This window comes from Cervus elaphus, chromosome 29 (assembly GCF_910594005.1).
Source record: "Cervus elaphus chromosome 29, mCerEla1.1, whole genome shotgun sequence".
Taxonomy (NCBI): domain Eukaryota; kingdom Metazoa; phylum Chordata; class Mammalia; order Artiodactyla; family Cervidae; genus Cervus; species Cervus elaphus.
The window spans coordinates 60274596-60294284 of record NC_057843.1 but is presented as its reverse complement, the minus strand read 5'-3'; positions in this window follow the sequence as shown (position 1 = coordinate 60294284).

Sequence of the window (19689 nt, the reverse complement as noted above, 5' to 3'; positions counted from 1 at the left end):
GGGAGGGCTGGGGGGAGTAAATTACTGCCCGGCCTCGGGGGTCCCTAAGACCAAGTTCCTCCGCGAAGACTCGACCAGGCCAGCCCGACACCCGCGAAGGCGGGAAAGGTGTAGAGAGCGTGGGACAAGGGCTTTCGGGTTCACCTTCCGCGCCTCCGCACCGTGTGGGGCCAGCAGCCCGAGCCCCGCGTCTCTTTGGGCGGATGGGTCTGGAAGTGTTGCGAAGACCCCAGTCGGCGGCAGGAGCGCTGCGGTCCGGGGTTGTACCGCGTGGCACCGGGCGGAGTCGACCTTCGCGGCCGGCGGGGACCGGGTAGCCCGGGCCGCTTGCCCAAGCCACAGAGGAGCCGAGAGTCCCCCAGTCTTGGAGGATCTCCCTGGGTTTTCTAACATTTAAATATAGGCTAACGAAGGCAGCAATTAGCATTTCTAACGGGGCCCCGGAGTTAGTTTCCCCAAATACTTTTATCTTTAAGGGCACCCCTTTGAGGTGTGTGAATTCTTGATGGGCTCCATTTCGGGGAAGCTTGGCAGGTAGCCTTTGTAATGGGCTGCCTCCGAGAGCTCCCTGAGAGACAGGGTTAGAGCCCTAGGCCGGCTTTGCAGACCTCCAGGATGTAATGTAAGGTTACATTCCGCTTAAAATAAGTAAATACGTCACTTGTCAGATCAGATACCGTCTTAATTCTAGTATAGACGAGGGGCTCCAATATTGAGAACAATTTATGAATAGAGAAAAGCATAATTCTATGCGTTAACCTCAGTTTTTCTTAATGTTAAGAAAGACTGCACTCTTCCATTTAACTTAAATTCATTTAGTGGCAAACAAAACTGTATCAATTTTTAAAACATCAGATGCATTAAAATGCCAAAGCAAAAAAATTTTAGAAGGATTATGGAAAAAAGAAAAAAAAATTGCTAGTATGTTGTTTCCTAAGTCTTTAAAATGTTAGCCTTAGAGACATCTCTGAGCGAGGGAAGTGAGGAAAGTGCTCTTCAGGATGTCACAGGAAGTCTGTTAACTGTAAGCTTATGAGAACCACAGGGCCGTGAGATGAAGCTAGCAAATTAGTTATATGAGTTGACAAGCAATGATTGAGCATCCGCTTTTAGGGCTTGATCCTGTTCTTTCTAATTTAATCCTCAGATTAATTAATGTCGAGTAGATTGTATTTTAGTCATTTTTAGAGATGCAGAAGTGGCCGACAAGAGGTGGAGCCAGGGTTTGAAGTTAGATGGGTCCGACCCCAAGGCCTCAGTCTCTTCTGGTACACTATCAGTCTGTGGAATGCAGTCATATAGCGTGGGGGTCTGCTTTGGAACAGTAGGTTGGGTACAATCTGTAGAGAGCCTTTAATGTCAAACAGAGGCTGCAGGTGCCATCTTGTAGGTAAAGGGGAGATGCTGAAGGTGATGTGATGTGGCAGCTCTGTGCTAGAATAGAACCTGGTAGCTCAAGGGAGAAGTGATATCAATCCTTATGGAAAGAAGGCAGAATCTGGGGGTCTTTATCCTCTCCTTATGAGCAACTCAAGGGTGAAGTGAGTGAACGTCGCTCAATCGTGTCTGACTCTTTGTGACCCCATGGACTACACAGCCCATGGAATTCTCCAGGCCAGAGTACTGGAGTGGGTAGCCGTTCCGTCTCCAGGGGATCTTCCCAACCCAGGGATTGAACCCAGGTCTCCCACATTGAAGGCAGATTCTTTACCAGCTGAGCCACCAGGGAAGCCCAACTCAGGGGTATGAGGACTCAGAAGATAAATGTGTGTTTTATAAAATTAAGCTACAAAGTAATTAATAAACATAGCCACAATGTGCAGCAAATAAAAAGAAAGCGAGAGCGCCCAAGGGGAGACGACAGAGCCGGTACTGTCCCTTCTGACACAGCCGTGCTGGCACGCACCTCCGTGAACAAAGAGCGTGTGTTCCAGTGACACGCGGCTTTGTCAGGGGCTTCCCTGCCAGAGGCATAAATCACAGGCAGAACAGGGTGTGTCTCACTGGACCGTCAGTCCCCGGGCCTGAAGGGGCTGTTGTCACACTGCCCCGGTTCTGAATATTGCTGCACTTAACATCGTTCTGTGTGTGCATCTGGCTGTGAGAAAGAAGTAGAATATTGAACTGCATCTAAGCCCCAATTATTACCATGACCATGAATTTGTGGTTTGGAATGACTAGAAGGGAATAAGGAAAAGAGAAAAAAATCTTAGTTTGTGAGGGAATCTGAACTATGGGTAAATCTCTTTTTACTTCCATTGATGTTAATGTTTGTCTAATAAGTAATACAGATCTCAAACATCGCCTTGTTTTGGCACTCCATTGAGTCTTAAAACTGCTTGTTAATCAGAATGTATGTGTTCCAACTATCTCCAAAATATCTGAGGAGAACACTCTGAGCTAGTGTGTAACTCCTTGGACCTGCTCTCCATCCCAGCAACGTCATCGGACGATCTGAGCCTTCCACAAACTTTAAGTATATGAACAGACTTTGACAAATCTAAAGATGAGAGGAAAGAGCCCCACACAGGCATTGGCTTAACTGGCCTTGAAACCATTTTAGCAGAAGGGGCACCTTTTCTCTTTATGAAAGACAGTATATGAAACACATGTGGGTGAAGAGACCATTACTCTTTAAATCCTAAATACTTCCATTCTTTCCCTCCTCTCCCATGCGCATGTGCATGCACTGGTAAATTTACCCTCTGAGTCTCCACAGCATGGTGTGTGTGCCTTTTATAGCAGTTAGGCAACACGTGGGAGCTGTTGAAGGATCTAAATTCTCAGCGAGACTATGAGCTCATACAAATATTTCTGGGCGATATGAATGGAGAGCAGGAGCCTGGGGCCATCTTTAGAACATAGGTGCCCTGCAATTGTATGTTATGTTGAAATAATGTCACGTGTACTCAAAAATACTATGGAAAGACAGCTGGGACACTGAGGCAGAGAAGGAAGGCAAATGGGTGAAAATGGGTTAAGGATGAGGCCCTGCTAGTCTCCAGATGGCAAGAAAAAGCCGACGGGAGAGAGTCAGGCGCGCAGGCAGCTGCAGGTCCAGGAAGGGGCTCTGCCAAGAGAGCCAGGTTCTGTTTGCTCTCGGAAACAGCTGGAGGTGCTTGGCCTTCCGGGGGCAGCAAAGGGAGAGCTTTGACCACCAAGAGTTGAGTTTAATATTTATTAAGCACTATCTTTATGCCAAGTACTGTGCTTGGGACTTTTCGTGTACATTGCATCTCAGTTCATCCTGGCAACGGCTCGCTGGGACAAGACTTTATAATCCCCTTTCATTGTTTAGGAAACAGGCTTAGCAAAGTCAAGTAGAACTCACAGATAGCTAGTAAGAACCTGGATTTCTATGTAATTAAAATCTCACTGTATTTATTCTCATTACTTTGATCCACTAGTCTTTACAACTACTTCTGAAAATCCTTTTTGTTTTCTCTGTTTTAAGAAGATTTACATGCTCAAGGAGGAGGTGGAGAGGAAGTTAAAAAAAAACTAAAGAAAAAAATTTTAAATTCTTACTATTGAGACATATCCACCATTAAGATGTATATCCTTGTAACTTTTTTCTATTATTGTACATATTTTAAAAACAATATTGGCATCAGATACTTGTTTTTCCACCTACTATGATAAGTGATGAGTTTATGTGCCCAGTCGTGTCTGACTCTGCAACCGCATGGATTGTAGCCCACCAGGGTCCTTTGTCTATGGGATTTCCCAGGCACAAATACTGGAGTGAGTTGCCATTTCTTTCTCGAGGGGATCTTTCTAACCCAGGGATTGAACCCATGTCTCCTGTGTCTCCTGCATTGAAGAAGGATTCTTTACCGGCTGAGCCACTGGGGAAGCCCAATGAGTTAATACTCACCCCTCCCTTCTCCTTAGCAGAGGCCCAGAGCTTGCTGGCCTCCTGAGGGGCTGTTGAAGTTCTACTCTGGCCATTAATCTTCCACTTCTGCTCCATGCTCTTCATCTCATGTATTTGCTCTGCCCCTTTGGCTGAGGGAAGGCTCACCTCAAAACAATATAAGGTATTTTTTGTTTTGTTTTTGTTTTGGGGGGCTGTGCTGCACAGCTTGTGGGATCTTAGTTCCCCCACCAGGAATTGAACCTGGGCCACCACAGTTAAAGTGATGAGTCCTAACCACTGGACCACCAGGGAATTCCCTCACCAATGTAAGTGTTGACGTTGAAGACGGGTGGATTCATGTTCTCTTTCATGCAGCCTTGGTCTCTCTTGAGTGGCTGGGAACATACTCCTGGAAAATATCTGTGTGGCTTCACAGTGTTGGGTATCCTTCTCATCCATAATTAGCCAGCGTCCCCACCATCTGGACTCTCTGCTACCTCATAGGGATTTTCTTGTCCACACAGAACTAAGATTGATCCAAGAGCCCTGCTCCTGCTCACTGAACTCTCCCATCTGTTCTCAAGCTTGCTTTACCAGCTGCTGCCCAGCCAGGGCCCCTTGGTGGGCAGGCAAGGTGGTCCTCCCTTACTGCAGACTCTTGACACTACCACTCTGAGGTGGTGTGCGTGACCCTAATTTGCTAGTCTCTTATTTTGTAAAGGCCCAAAGTCCCAAATACCCTCACACTCTGCTTCTTTGAAAAGTGGAGCAGCCGCTTTCCTGATTTCTTTTATGTGTGTTTATGCACATACTACAGAAAACTTGGAAAGTATGTTTAACAAAAAAATTAAAATCTCAGGTCAGGGCTAAGCATTGCTCAAGTTTTGGTGTCTATTCCTCCAGTCTTTCCTCTACACACATATGGCACTTTCTCAGGTCTCAGATTGCCAGAAGCGTCATCTCATTAATAACAGCTTTGCAGGCAGGCAGGGAGGGGGAAGCCACTACATTAAATATTCATATTGATGGCAAGAAACATTTTTATTTCAGAAATAGTAAGTGGTGAAAGAAGGTATCATAGTACGTAGGAAATAATGTGTATATTACATTTAAAAAATTTAAGTGGGATACTGTAACCTGCTCTTTTCAGTTAACATATTATGAACACATTTCCATGCCATTGAATATTCTTCTACGATATATATTCCTTGAGGACATTTTTCTGCAAAATGAAAATAGCTTTTCTCTTTCTGAATATAAAGACAATACATATTCATGGTGCAAATGCATAAAAAGCACCAAAAGTATAAAGAAGAAAACACAAGCTAGCTAAAATCCCATTACCTAGCAGCAACCACTGTTAACATTTCTTGTTAGCAGTGAGCTGTTTCTATGAATGTAGATGCATATGTAAAATATGTAAGTGGAATACTACTTTAAAGGGTGCTTTGTAACATGCTTTTATTTTTCACTTAGCAGTGAGTCACAGTTATTGGTCCAAGTCAATAAATCATTTTATTTTAAAGTCTGCATCATATTTCATTGTATAGCTGTAACACAATTTATTCACCTCATCTTCTGATAAACATTTATGTTACTTCAGTTGTTCACCATACCCTGGAGAAGGGAATGGCTACCCACACCAGTATTCTTGCCTGGAGAATCCCATGAACAGAGGAGCCTGGCAGGCTACAGTCCATGAGGTCACAAAGTCAGACACAACTGAGCAACAGTTCATTCATACATCTTTTTACAGTTATCTCCTTGAAATAAATTCCTAGAAGTACAACTCCTGAATCAGTATGTATTTTTCAAATCAGATATGCATGGCAAATCACCCTTCAGAGGCTGTTCCTCAGCAGTGTGTAAAACTTCCCCTCATTCTTGCCTAAATTGGATATAATCTTTAAAAATCTTTATCATTTTTCACCTAATGACAAGGTGGAAGACCTAAGGGTGCCAAGACAATTCAACATGAAAGAATAGTCTTTTAACAAAATGTGCTTGGACTCATATCGATTCAGCTGCTCAGTCATGTCCTACTCTTTGCAGCCCCGTGGACTGCAGCACACCAGGCCTCCCTGTCCATCACCAACTCCTGGAGCTTACTCAAACTCATGTTCATAGAGTTGGTGATACCATCCAATCATCTCATCCTCTGTTGTCCCCTTCTCCTCCTGCCTTCAATCTTTCCCAGCATCAGAGTCTTTTCCATTGAGTCGGTTCTTTGCATTAGGTAGCCAAAGTTTGGAGTTTCAGCTTCAGCATCAAGACTTCCAATGAATATTCAGGACTGATTTCCTTTAGGATGGACTGGTTGGGTCTCCTTGCAGTCCAAGAGACTCTCAAGAGTCTTCTCCAACACCACAGTTCAAAAGCATCAATTCTCATATATCCACATGCAAAAGAATGAAGTTGAACCTCTGCCTCACAGCAAATACAAAAATTAACTCAAGATGGACCATAGACTTAAATACAAAAGCTAAAACTATAAGAGGCTTCTCAGGTGGTATAGTGGTAAAGAATCTGGCCGCCAATGCAGGAGACGCCAGAGATGAGGGTTTACTCCGTGGGTCGGAAATAGCCCCTGGAGTAGGAAATGACAACGTGCTCCAGTATTCTTGCCTGGAAAATTCCATGGACAGAGGAGCCTTGTGGGCTACAGTCCAAAGGGTTGAAAAGAGTCAGACATGACTGAGCAGCTGAGCACACACACAAATAAAACTATAAGACTCAGAGGAAACCAAGTAAATCTTCATGACCTTGGGTTAGGCAAAGCTTTCTTGGATATGACGGTGAAGGTACAACAAACCAAAGAAAACAAGAAATAAATTTGACTTATTCAAAATTTGAAACTTTTGTGCTTCAAATGACACCATCAAGAAAATGAAAAGACAATACATAGAATGAAGGAAAATATTTGTAAATCATACATCTAATAAGGGATTTGTATCCAGAATAAAGAAATATTAGAACTCAATGACAAAACAAAAACCCAATTAAAAATGGATAGAAAAGCTTGAATAGACATTTCTCCAAAGAAAATATACAAATGGCCAATAAGCAAGAAACTTAACATCATTAGGCATTTGGGAAATGAAAATCAAAACTACAGTGAGATACCACTTCACACCCACTAGGATGGCTGTAATTAAAATGATGGATAATGAGTGTTGGTGAGGATGTGGAAAAATTGGAACCCTTGTGCATTGCTGGGGAGAATGTAAAATGGTACAGCTGCTATGGAAAACAGCTTGGCAGTGCCTCATAAAGTTAAACATAGAGGCAGCAATTTCACCTCTAGGTATATACCCAACAGAATAAAAATATATGTCCATACAAAATTTGTGCATGAATGTTCATAGCAACATTATTAATAATTGTCATAAACTGGAAAACAACCCAAATGTCCATAAGCTGATGAATGGATAAGCAACATGTGGTATATACATACAATGGGATTTTTTTTCAGTCATCAGAAGGAATGAAGTAGTGTTATGTGCTACAACATGGATGAACTGTAAAAATATTATGCTAACTGAAAGAACTTTGACAAGATGACTGTGTGAGTCCACTTATATGGCGTGTCTAAAATAGGAAAATCCATACGGACTTCCCTGGTGGCTCAGATGGTAAAGAATCTGCCTACAATGCAGGAGACCCATGTTCGCTCTCTGGATCAGAAAGATCCCCTGGAGTAACGGAATGGCTACCCACTCCAGTATTCTTGCCTGGAGAATTCCATGCAAGGGGAGCATGCATGGGCTACATGAGGACAGAAGAGCCTGGTGGGTTACAGTCCACAGAATCCCAAAGAATCCCACACGACTGGGCAACTAACGCTTTCACTTTTTCATAGAGGCAGAAAAGAGATTAGTGGTCACCAAAGGCTGGGAGTAATTGGGAGCGACTGCTAGTGAAACCGACTGGGGCCCTGTAGGGCTCCCAGGCACAAAGGCCTTTCTGTCCCCCATTCCCTATAGTCAAGACTCCAGTCATGAGTCTGAGTGACCTTCCATGAGTTCCAAAGGGCAGATTTGAACAATTGTTAATCAAGGGAGGTACTCCAAGAAAGGTACGCCAAGAAATCACCTGAGGCAAGATTAAAGGGACTGGAAAAGCTCCTTAGGACTAGGAGACCCACCACTTGAGAGAGGCTGAGAGGAGGGAGTGCAAGACCAGCTTACACCTTAATCTTGTCAGAGACCTTTGACTCACTGTTATAAAAAGCAAGAATCAAGTTCTCTGGGACTGGGACACATGGTTTTTGAGGTAGAAACTTGGTGTGTCTCCCTTTGTCTGGCAAAGCACTAAAGTTATCCTTTGCTACTTCACCCAAAACTATCTGCAGGATTTGATTTGGCACCAGTGTACAAAGAGGGCTTCCCAGTAAAGAACCTGCCTGCCAATGCAGGAGATGGAAGAGGTGCTGGTTTGATTCCTGGGTAAGGGAGATCCCTTGGAGAAGGACATGGCAACCCACTCCAGTATTCTTGCCTAGAGAACCCCATGGACAGAGGAGCCTGGCGGGCTACCGTCCATAGGGTCGCACAGAGTCAGACAGAACTGAGTGTGGGGTTTCTGTTAGGGTAACAGGAATGCTCTGGAATTTAGAAAAAAAGAAAAGTATTTATTTATTTGGTGGTGCTGGGTCTTAGTTGCTGCATGCATGTGAGATCTAGTTCTCTGACCAGGGATCCAACCTAGGCCCCCTCATTGGGAGTGCAGAGTCTTAGCCACTGGACCACCAGGTAAGTCCCCAGGAATGTTCTGGAATTTGATACTGATGGTTGCAGTACTCTGAACATACACTAAAAACTACTAAATTGTCATCTTTAGAAGTGAACTTTATGGTATCTGAATTATATCTCAATAAAACTGTAAAATTTTTTTATCAATTAAGCAAGTTGACAGTGATATATCATTTTTATTTTAATCTGTTCTTATTTACAAATCGAACCCAGGTCTCCTGCATTGCAGGCAGACGCTTCAACCTCTGAGCCCCCAGGGAAGCCCATATAACTAATAGGGTTGAATTTTTTTTCAAGTATTTAAGGCTGTTTGTTTTCCTTTGTAAGTTACCTGTTTATGTCCTGTTGGTATTTTTAAATTATTAACAAGTGCTCCATATATGTTAAGAATATTAACACTTAGCCTGATATTGATCTTCAAGCTATTTTTCCCCACTTGTTGTTTGCTTTTAAAATTGTATGTATATATGTATTAATAAACATACACACACACTAGTGAGGGTGATGAAAAATTTTTAATTTTTATTTAAGATAAAATTAATCTTTATTGCTCTCATGTCATGAGAACTTTTCCCATCCCAAGATTATATCAGTATTCACATATATTTTCATCTGATACTTCTGGTTTCATTTTTATGTGAAATCTATATAGATTAATATTTTAATGTATGGCTTGAAGTAAAGGTCTAATTTTCTTTATTTTTAATGGTTAGCTACCTGCCTCAATACCATGTGTTAAATAACCATCTTTTCCTCAATGAATATGAAATGTAACCTGTATCACATGCTAAATTCTTCATATTCTTAAGTCTATTTCTGGACCGCCTTCTCTATTCACTTATTTTTCTGTCTATACACTCTGGGACAGTTTAGCAAATGGGAAGCCAGTGGACAAATGGCAGAAGACCAGAAATTTACTCTCTGGAGGCGTGGGCTTGGAGCGGCGCTGGACTTGGGGACGTCAGGCCCAGGAGAGAGTGCGTCTCCACTGACCACGTAAAAGGTGGAGAACACGCCTTTCAGAGCGCACAGCGACGCCACTAGTCCTGTGCTGCCCATCGTATTTCTCCCTTCCTGTTTCTTATCATTCGTCCCCCAGAGAATACACAGTTGACCCTTGAACAGTGCAGGTTTGTACTGTGTGGGACCACTTACATGTGAATTTTTTTCAGTAAATATAAATTACATTTGTATACAATATAAGATTCACTGAGTCCACGGATGCAAATTGGATATGGAGAGCTGGCTCTAAGGTTTTACATGAATCTTCAACTTTAGGGAGGATGGGCAACCCTAACCTTGTGTTGGTCAAGAGTCAACTGGATAATCAGACAAGATGTAAGATGGTATCAGAAGGATTTCTGGTTGGTCGTGGTGGATTCCTGGAGTGCTGCAGTCCATGGGATATGGAGAGCTGGCTCTAAGGTTTTACATGAACCTTCAACTTTAGGGAGGATGGGCAACCCTAACCTTGTGTTGTTCAAGAGTTGACTGGATAATCAGGCAAGATATAAGATAGTATCAGAGGGATTTCTGGTTGGTTGTGGTGGGTCCTGGAGTGCTGCAGTCCATGGGATTGCAAAGAGACACAACTTAGTGAACAACAGCAGCAGTGGCGGATTTGTTGAGAAAATTTTCCCAGAAACCGAACAAAAAGATAGTGAAATATACTAAAGGACAAATAAAATCAAAGGATCAGTCTAGGAGGTCCAATATCTGACTAATCAGAATTCAAGAAATAGAGCCAAGATAAAATGGAGTCCACATCCCAAATGTAGGTTCCCCTCTGATTCCCCTTCCCCCACTTAGTTCCAGGATGCTAATGGCTATCTCCAAAGGCAGGAGATTGGAGGATTCTCTTCTGAGGAAAGTGACTGGTTTAAGAGTAAACATCTAAGATAACCAAATTTTGTTTTATTTTAGCTGTAATTTCCAAGGGAGGGCTCTTTTTTTTTTTCTTTATAATTATTCATTTTTATAGCATCCTGTTTTTATTTCATTGATGTAACACCTCTTATCTTTGAGGAGATACGTTTTATCGTGATCTCTGAATTGTCTCCATTTTCTCCAAGTTCCTTTTTTTTTTTTTTAATTGCAGTTATTTGGCTGTGTTGGGTTTTATTTGCAGCACAAAGGGCCTTGATTGTATCACTCAGGATCTTTCACTGTGGCCCAGGGACTCTCTAGTTGTGGCACTTGGGCTTGGCTGCTTCACAGAATGTGGGATCTTAGTCCTCTCACCAGGGATTGAACCCGTGTCCCCTGCATTACAAGGTGGATTCTTAGCCACTGGACTACCAGGAAGTCCCCTCCAAGTTCCTTTTTACCAGCTCAGATTTCTGGCTCTTAGAGTCTGTTAACTGACAACAATAACAGCCAGTTATTTTGCCAGTGAAGTGAATTTATTTGGGACCAGCAAAGAATTGCAACTTGGGACACACAACTGTGGTGAATCACTGGCAAGTCCAGTTAAGAAAAAGAAAGGAAACTCTTCTACAGAAGAGAAGGAGAAATTGGGATGTGCTGTTAGAAACAAAAAGCCCATTGGCGGAAACTGGCTGAGATGCTACCGGGCAAGGAGAAATTTTTCTTCCTCCCAAGGTAGTACAGTAGTGTCACTTCCTCCCAGAGATGCAAGAGAGGTCTCTACCCGCGGGGATCTATATTGATGTTGTGTAGTACATGCATGAGAGCGCCCCTTCTGGCCTCCCAACTCTATTTTAGTGAGGTTTCTCTTTCTCAATATTCACAAGTCTTTCCTGAGTATATGGTCATCCTTGAATATCTATTCACATTTACGAGAGAGGGACTTAAAAGATGATCAGAAACTCTGATGTACCGGTAGGCCTTAGAGACTAGTGGGTATCACTCCATGGTGATCAGGAAGCAAGCTGGCATTTCCATGGAGAGACCTCCAAATGCCAGTATTTTCAGTACCTACAGCTGTAAAGGATGAAATTATCAAGCAATAACAAGCACAGTTCCTTTGGATTTCCAGACTGAAATGGCCCATCAAGGCATCTTATAATGAAAAAACAAATCAACGTGTCCGAAGAGAGAAAAAAGTTATAATGAAAAGCTCAAAAATCAAAACGCATGAGACTTAATAGAACACGGGTAACTAGAAGACAGTGGATGATTTGATGCCTCCTGAGGAAATTCTGAGAAAAAAGGATCCGCCTCTTAGAATGCGCAGGGGACATGGGTTCAACCCCTGACCCCAGAAGATCCCACATGTAGTGGAGCAACTACTGAGCCCATGCTTCAGAGCCTTCGAAGCTGAACCCGTGCGCCCACCTGCCACAACTCCTGAAGCCTGCAAGCTCTCGGGCCACAAGTCACAACTGATGCGCTCCTGTACTGCAGCTACTGAAGCCCAGGCACCTCAATGAGAAGCCCGTGCGTTGCAGCTAGAGAGCAGCTCCTGCTCTCTGCAACTAGGGAAAAGCCCGCGCACAGCAATGAGGACCCCGTGCCGCCAAACTAGCAAATAAATACAGCAGTGTGTACACATCATAAATAGATTAAAAGGGTGAGCAGAGTCTCCTTAAAAAAAAAGCATGCAAGCTGGCAGAGGTGGCTCCTGACTGTGGGTATGGATGCTGGGAAAAGGTGCTCTGCCTGCCTGAGATCTATTCCAAAAGGGCTGGAGGTCCCCAGAGCACAGAGGACAGACCGAGGGCTTCCCCACCCTTTCTGAGGCAGTCTGCTTCTGGCACGGAGGTGGGCATGATAGGAGCTCAAAACTGGGTCAGATTTGCTCCATCCCTCTGCAACACACACTTTGTAAGAGCAGAGATGTTGCCAAGTTTCTGGCATGACATTTCTGTCAGGTTTTTACAGTGTTGGGGCCGCAAAGAGTCGGACACGACTGAGCGACTGAACTGAACTGAACTGGGAGATCCCTGATTTCCCAATTTCTTAAAATGTGTTTTAGAGAGCAGTTGAGAGAGGGCAGGGATTACTCTGAAGCTACTGTATTTGGACATCCGGTTCTCCTTTCTGCAACAGCCTAAGAAGGTCAGCCTCCGTCTCAGTTGCTTTTTCTCCTATCTTTCTCTCTTAAATTGAAGAATAATTACGTACAATGCACAGATGTTAAACTTACAATTGGTGACTTTTGGGGTAACTTTTAAAAATTTGAAAAAAAGTTTTTCTTTTGGCTGCACTGATCATAGGGTCTCTACCAGGAATTGAACCTGTGCCCTCTGCATTGGGAGCACAAGGTCTCAGCCACTGGACCACCAGGAAAGTCTTCAATTGGCTACTTATGACAAAGGTGTTCAACTGTGTAGCTGGCACCCCAGTCAAGACAGAAAACATTGCTATAGCCTCCCCCTGTACTCCTTCCAGTGCCCCATCAGAGGCAGCCCTTGTTCTCAGTTATATCCCCGAGAGACGATTTTGCCTGTTTTTGGACTTCATGTGAATGAAACCATACCACCTGTACTCTTGTGTGTCTGACTTCTTTCACTCAACATATTTTTGAGATTCATCTGGGTTGTTGAGTAAAACAGTAGCTCATTTCTCTTTATTTATGAGTACTATTCCAGCATATGGATGCATCATGAGTTAGTTATCCATTTTCTAAATAAGTCTCTCCTCTCTTTTGACTAGCTTTATTTCTGAGCTGGAGCAAGTCTTCTTTACGTGACCTTTTTTTCATTTTTTCTTCACTAACACACTAATGGACTTGTTTCCACAGCATGGAGTTGAAAGATTAAAAAAGAGACTTTTTAAAGGACCAGCATAATTTACACCCATGTTACAAATGGAAATTGGGTATAATACATGCTCATTTAGGTTAGAGCTATTTGTGGACTAGGAGACCAATTAAAAGCCTGTGAGAGCAACCCACATGTAGGGTGACTGAAGTCTGCACCAGTGTTTTTGCTGTGAAAAGAGAAGGGGGGGGATAGGCTAAATGTTTCACAGGAAAGCTTGACAGGGCTTTGTGGCAGGTGTATGGGATGAAGGAGCAGGATGAAACAAGTGTTTCCAGGTAGTCATTTGCCTCGTATGTCCTTCTTCTCTTTAGGAAGGACCTGGGTTGATCGCTCCCTTTGCAGGCTCTGTCGTGTTGGGAAACATGAGGAGCTCTGGTTCAGCAGCTCAGCCTGCCTTTCGGGCCCACTTGTTTCATCCTGGGCCTGGTAGCTAAGCTCTTACCACACATGGTGGGGCTATTGAAAGTCGTAGTGACATTTTGGGAAAAACACTGAGTTTGGATTTGGTTAGTTTTTCATTCTTTCCTTCACTGAGGCTCCCTAAGTCTTGGTTTCCTCATAGGTGAAATGAAGATGAGTGCATATCCCCACCCTACCAAGATGGTTTTGAGAATCAAGGGAAGTAACTTCAAATTTCTTATAATGATTCACAAGAAGCTAATAAGATCACCTATAGGAGGGGTAAGACGTATTGGGGGAAGAAGTGGGAGTGAAACTTTTAGTGCATACTTTTTTTTTTATTTAAACCATGTGAGCATATTACCTTTTACAAAAAATTCTAAACAGAATCAAATAAACTATCTCTATAAATGGTTAGGCATTCTAGACTGCTGAAGAAGACAGAGTCTGGCTACCTCCTGTCTGTGAGAATCTTGAGGTCCGTTAGCCCAGAAGTCCTATCACTCCAGGATAACTTGCCGGTAGCAATTTAATGACAAAGAAAAAAAAGTGTGTTTGGGGCTGTAGCGAGAACTCAGCTTCAAGAGTAAAGAGATCGGGATTCTAATCCTGGCTCTGCTGTGTCCTTCAGGTGGGTTCCTTCTCTTTTCTGTGGTTTCTCCTCTTGAATGAGAGAGCAAGACTGCATGATCTTTCAGATGCTTCCAGCTCTGATATCTAGAATATGATGCTAATCTCTAAGCCACAGAGGGTCTCGTAATGGATTTGCTGATGACGTTTTTGTATCTAAGAGTAGAGTAGGGCAGTGAAACACATGCTTCTCTTTTCACCTTTTATTTCCTTTGATGCTGAAGTATCCCGAAGCCATGCGTCAAGTGGAGTGTGTTTTCCAGGAAAAGGAAATTGAGTTGCGTTTCAGTAGAACCATTGGTGCAATCCCATTGCTGTGTACTATTGACATTAGCTGAAGGGTGTATGGGTGATATGTATATACAGCACTTCATATGGATATCAATGAATAGGAATTCAAAAATCATATAATTCAAATTCTAAGACTCAAACAATGGCCTTTGGTTCCAAGGAACTCACTACCTCCTGAGGTGCTTCATTCCATTTTCATATTGCTCAAATCATTAGGAAACCGTTTGGATTGAGCTGAAATCTTGACTTCATGATCACCATTAGTGCCAACTTAGCTCTTTGGACTGCAAAATACACCTGTGTGCTCTCTGGCCAAGATCACAAACTGCTGAAATGTGGGCCAGTACTAGACCATGTTTCAAAATATTTAAATTAGATTTTGACATCAAAACATCATGAGGGGAACTTTCCTGGCGGTTAAGATTTCGATTTCCAATGCAGGGGGTACAGGTTCAATCCTTAGTCGGGGAGCTAGGATCCCACATGCCTCTTGGCCCAAAAACCAAAACATAAAAACAGAAACAACATTGTATCAAATTCAATAAATACTTTTTAAATAGTCCACATTAAAAAAAAAACAAACTTTAAAGGAAGGCTTTATTTTTTTTTTACATAAACTGTTTCTGACTTCTCTTGATAGATCCAAAGATCTGTGTAGCTGCCTCACCAATGATTCTTCCCTTAGTAAACAAAAATTTACTAAAGTTTCCCCCTTTCGTAAAGTCCCTATCCCCTCTGGTTCAACTTATGTGTGTTGGAAAGATGGATCCCATCCCTGGTTCTAGAACATGATATGCAAACTTATCTGAATTCATCAGCATAATTCTACCTTTTGTCACCTTTATTGATTCAGAAACAAGCACTGTTGTAAGACTGGGTTCCTTGGGAACAGATTCTGAGATGAGACTTGGATGCTCAAGGTTTACTGAGAGAGAAGGTTACTGATCAGGATGCAAAGAAGACAGAGGTGGGTGTGGAGAGAGACTGACCAGCAAAGTAGGTGCAGCGGCAGTTACAACCAAAGTCTCAGCTGACCCCAAGAACCCTAGGATGCGGATGACCCTTCAGAGTTGTCACAGATTGAAGTAAGGGGGCCGGACGTTTGAGTTCCCACGTCAGCCAGTCATGGGCCTCAGACTGCACCCTGGGAGGGTGTATAAAACTTTGCGGGCATGGTTTCCTGAGGCTGAGAGCAAGACTATTCCCAGCAGCTGAGGGACAGGTATGTTCCCCGAAGAGGGGATCAGGGCGAACCCCCATAGCATCTCCTACAGGTGCAAGTCCACAGAGACTTGCTAGGCCCACTGAGAGAAAGGTTTCCAGAAGTGACCGGTACCCGTCTGGATGTGGTCGAAGAGCTCTGGGGCTTGTCTGGAACCATCTCACATCGAGGTCAGCTTTGATGACGTGAGCAGCTTGCACTGCTCTGGGACTCTCCCATCTCCTAGGTCTGTGGCCTTTCTCTGTCTTTCTTCTGGCTAGGGCGTTTCTTAAATGCTGGTTGATAATAATTTAAAGCTACCCTTTCTCTCTTTATTATTTTAAGCACTCTGCTCTACTACTCCTGATCTCGCCTCTTAATCTCCAGATCCATATTTCTTCCACAGGTCACCTTGGAGTTTCCCCTCCCCAATCTCCAACTTGCATGAGGAGATAACCAAGGTCTCTCCCAGGTCTTACATGCTATGAGGTCTAAAAAAATATGTGGAAATATTTAACAAGTCACGAGAATAAATCTCTTTCATTTACTTAATATTATTAGCCATTTTTTCTTTTGTCATGTCAACTGAAAAATATACACAACCTAAAAGTCAAGAATTATGTTTTATTTGGCAGACAAAACAGAGCTTTAAGCCCAGGACACAGCCTCTCAGATATCACTGAGACTGCTCTGAGGAGGTAAGGGAGGAGGAGCTAGGATACATAGGAGTATTTGCAACAAAGAGCAGGTGGTTGGAACTTCAAAAGATTTGTTGTGCAGTCACTAAGTCGTGACTAACTCTTTGCAACCCCATGAACTGCAGCATGCCAGGGTTCCCTGTCCTTCACTATCTCCCAGAGTTTGCTCAAACTCATGTTCAGGGATGGAACCCATGCCCCCTGCAGTGGAATCACAGAGTCTTAACCACTGGACCACCAGGGAAGTCCAAAATATTATTGTGAATTAAAGAAAACCAGACAACTCAAGTTAACGAATTTAATACTTTTCTGTGTATGGGCAGATGCAGAAGCCTGGGCTCAGTAACATCGTCCCTGTGATGGCACCTCAGCCTTTCTGCGACCAGCGCCCTGTGCTTTCCTGCCCCGAGTCTCCTCAGGGTACACCGTTGCGAGCGGCTGCAGGGGCTGCTGGCTTGATAGCTGGCAGCCGGTTTGTATCCTGAGTTCCCTCGGGGCTCGCCGCTGGGGTGCTGTAAGGTGATAGCTTGATGGCGGCAGCATCCTTTGTTTACTGATGTGGCAGGCAATGTTTTTTACTCACAGTCGATGAAGCAGCGGTTTCCTGAGCACCAACCAGGAGCCACGTATGACTCCAAATGCCATCATGTGGTTCTGCTGTCACACCGTTTTGCTGTTTTAACACCTCTTCGTGCCCTAAAGTATTTCTTTCCTCAGTTTAACCATCTATGAAATGTATATAAAGTTGTAAGGATTAAATTAGTCAATGTTTATAAAGCCTTTTGAAAAGTACTTAACATAAATTTATTAATTAGTACATTTGGAGAGCGCTCTGTGTGTGTGTGTGTGTGTGTGTGTGTGTACTGGGCTTCAGAGATAATAAGAACTGTTAAGAAATACCTTTGAAGAGAGGCAAAAAGTGATGTTATGTATTGTAACCATAATACTAGGTGACAAGATCTTATGTCAGGAGTACCACATAAGGAGCACGACCAAAGCTCTGTAAGAACCTAGACTGAGGGAAGGGACCACATTTTCTGGGGTGGGGTTGGGGGTGGAGGCCCAGGAAGATTTCGTCAAGGGAAAGTCATTTAAAAAATAATAATGTTATTCATTTGTGGCTTTGCTGGGTCTTTGCTGCTGCACGGGGGTTGGGGGTAGTTACCCTGCCGCGCCGTGAGGGCTTCTCACTGCCGTGGATTCTCTTGCTGCGGAACACGGGCTTTAGGGCATGCAGGCTTCAGCAGTTGAAGGGAATGTCATTTTAGATGGACTTCAAACAACAGGTAGTAGCCTTCCAGGTTGAGAGAAAGGCTATTTCAAGTATAGACTAGCATTAGGCAAAGTTCAAAAAGGAGTTTTGAAGGGCTTAGCCTGTTAGGGGAATAAGGACAAATGTTTCATACTTTCAGAGTTACAGCTATTGAAAGACCTAGCAAAGAGAACTTCCAGGGTTAGAAAACCCTTCAGCAGCTTTAATATTCTAGAAGGAAAGAAGCTCTCATGGTTCTTTTATTTTTTTGTTTTATTTTATTTTTGGGGGGCTGTGCAATGTGGCATGTGGGATTTTAGTTCCCTGACCAGGGATCAAACCCATTCCTCCTGCAGTGGAAGCTCCAGAGGTCTTAACCACCGGACTGCCAGGGAACTCCCCTCATGCTTCCTTTAATGTGCAACCTTTCCTTTTTTTTTTTTTTTAAATTGTAAAATATAACAGAATTCACCATTTTAAACATATAAAAAGAGACAATTTAGTAGCATTTAGTTGTGCACCCACCACCACTACTTAGTTCCAGAACATCTTCACTCCGCCCTGAAGGAAACCCCATACCCATTAAGCAATCACTCCCCTCTGGCCTCCCCTAGCCCCTGGAAACTCCTTACCAGCACAAAGTGATGGTCATGTCCCCATATCCAACCTGAAGCCTCCCCACCTCAGCTTCTCATTTCCGGTGAAAACTCGGCCACTTCCTGCAAAGCTGAGATTAGTAACAGAGCAGTCTCTATAGATGCCTCTCATGGACATTTTATGTAAGTTGAGTCATATAATTTGAAGTCTTTCAATACTGTGAAAAAGCCAGCTAACCTCTTAAGATTATTATGAAAATAATTTTGACCTTATGGACCCCCTGAAAGAGTACCGGGAACCCCCAGAGGTCTGCAGAGCAGACTCTGAGAACTGCTGGTCTAGGTCATCCAGGGTGTGGGGTGTCAGCCAGCTCCCCATGACAGCTTCTGTCCCAGCACAAAGTGATGGTCATGTCCCCATATCCAACTTGAGGCCTCCCCACCTCAGCTTCTCATTTACAATGAAAACTTGGCTACTTCCTGCAAAGCTGAGATTAGTAACAGAGCAGTGGATTCATGTTCGAACTGCTTGAAGGAACCAAACCATCAAATGAGCACACATTTTTATGAGTAATAAATCTAAATGTGATTTAAAAAAAACTGTACCACAAATTGATTTCCAATAAACTTCTGATCACTTCTTACAACTGTCATTACATTTTATAATCACAGTAATTACCTGTTACCTGTGATGAGAGCTGTCATGTACTTTTGACTAGCAAGCAGCAGCCATGCCATAAATTGCTAGCCCCCTTCTCCTCCAATGATCACAGCTTATTTTATTCTTCGAGTATTCTTCTCTGAGTAATTAGCACGCTTATTATACAGCATATTCAAATGTTAATGTGCACACCAAACTGACGCTATTGTGAGACCCATTTTGCTCAGGAGCTAAAATTATGTTGCCATTTTGCTTGGTGCTAGAGACTCCGTGCTTGAAACCTGTTTCCCACATACAAGGAGCCATGGTTATTTACTGAGAATGCTGAGCTAGAATGAGAGGAGTGACACTTAATATAGAACCTGAAAGCTAAATGGGTCAGCACATACAGGGCCTACACATTTTGGATTAGTTATCCATCACTGCGGAGACAATCAATATTTGAGCAGACGGGCTTTGGGGCCTGTTTAACATCGTTTCTCCAGGGTCTCTACCGAACTTCGCCTCTGCAGGGGTTAAACCACCTGAATCACAGTTTTGTCAATTGGAAACATTTTCCTCAATCTGAGCTGAAATCTGCTGGTGTTTTCACTTCTCTCTTTTGGCTCTGCCCTCTGGAGCCAT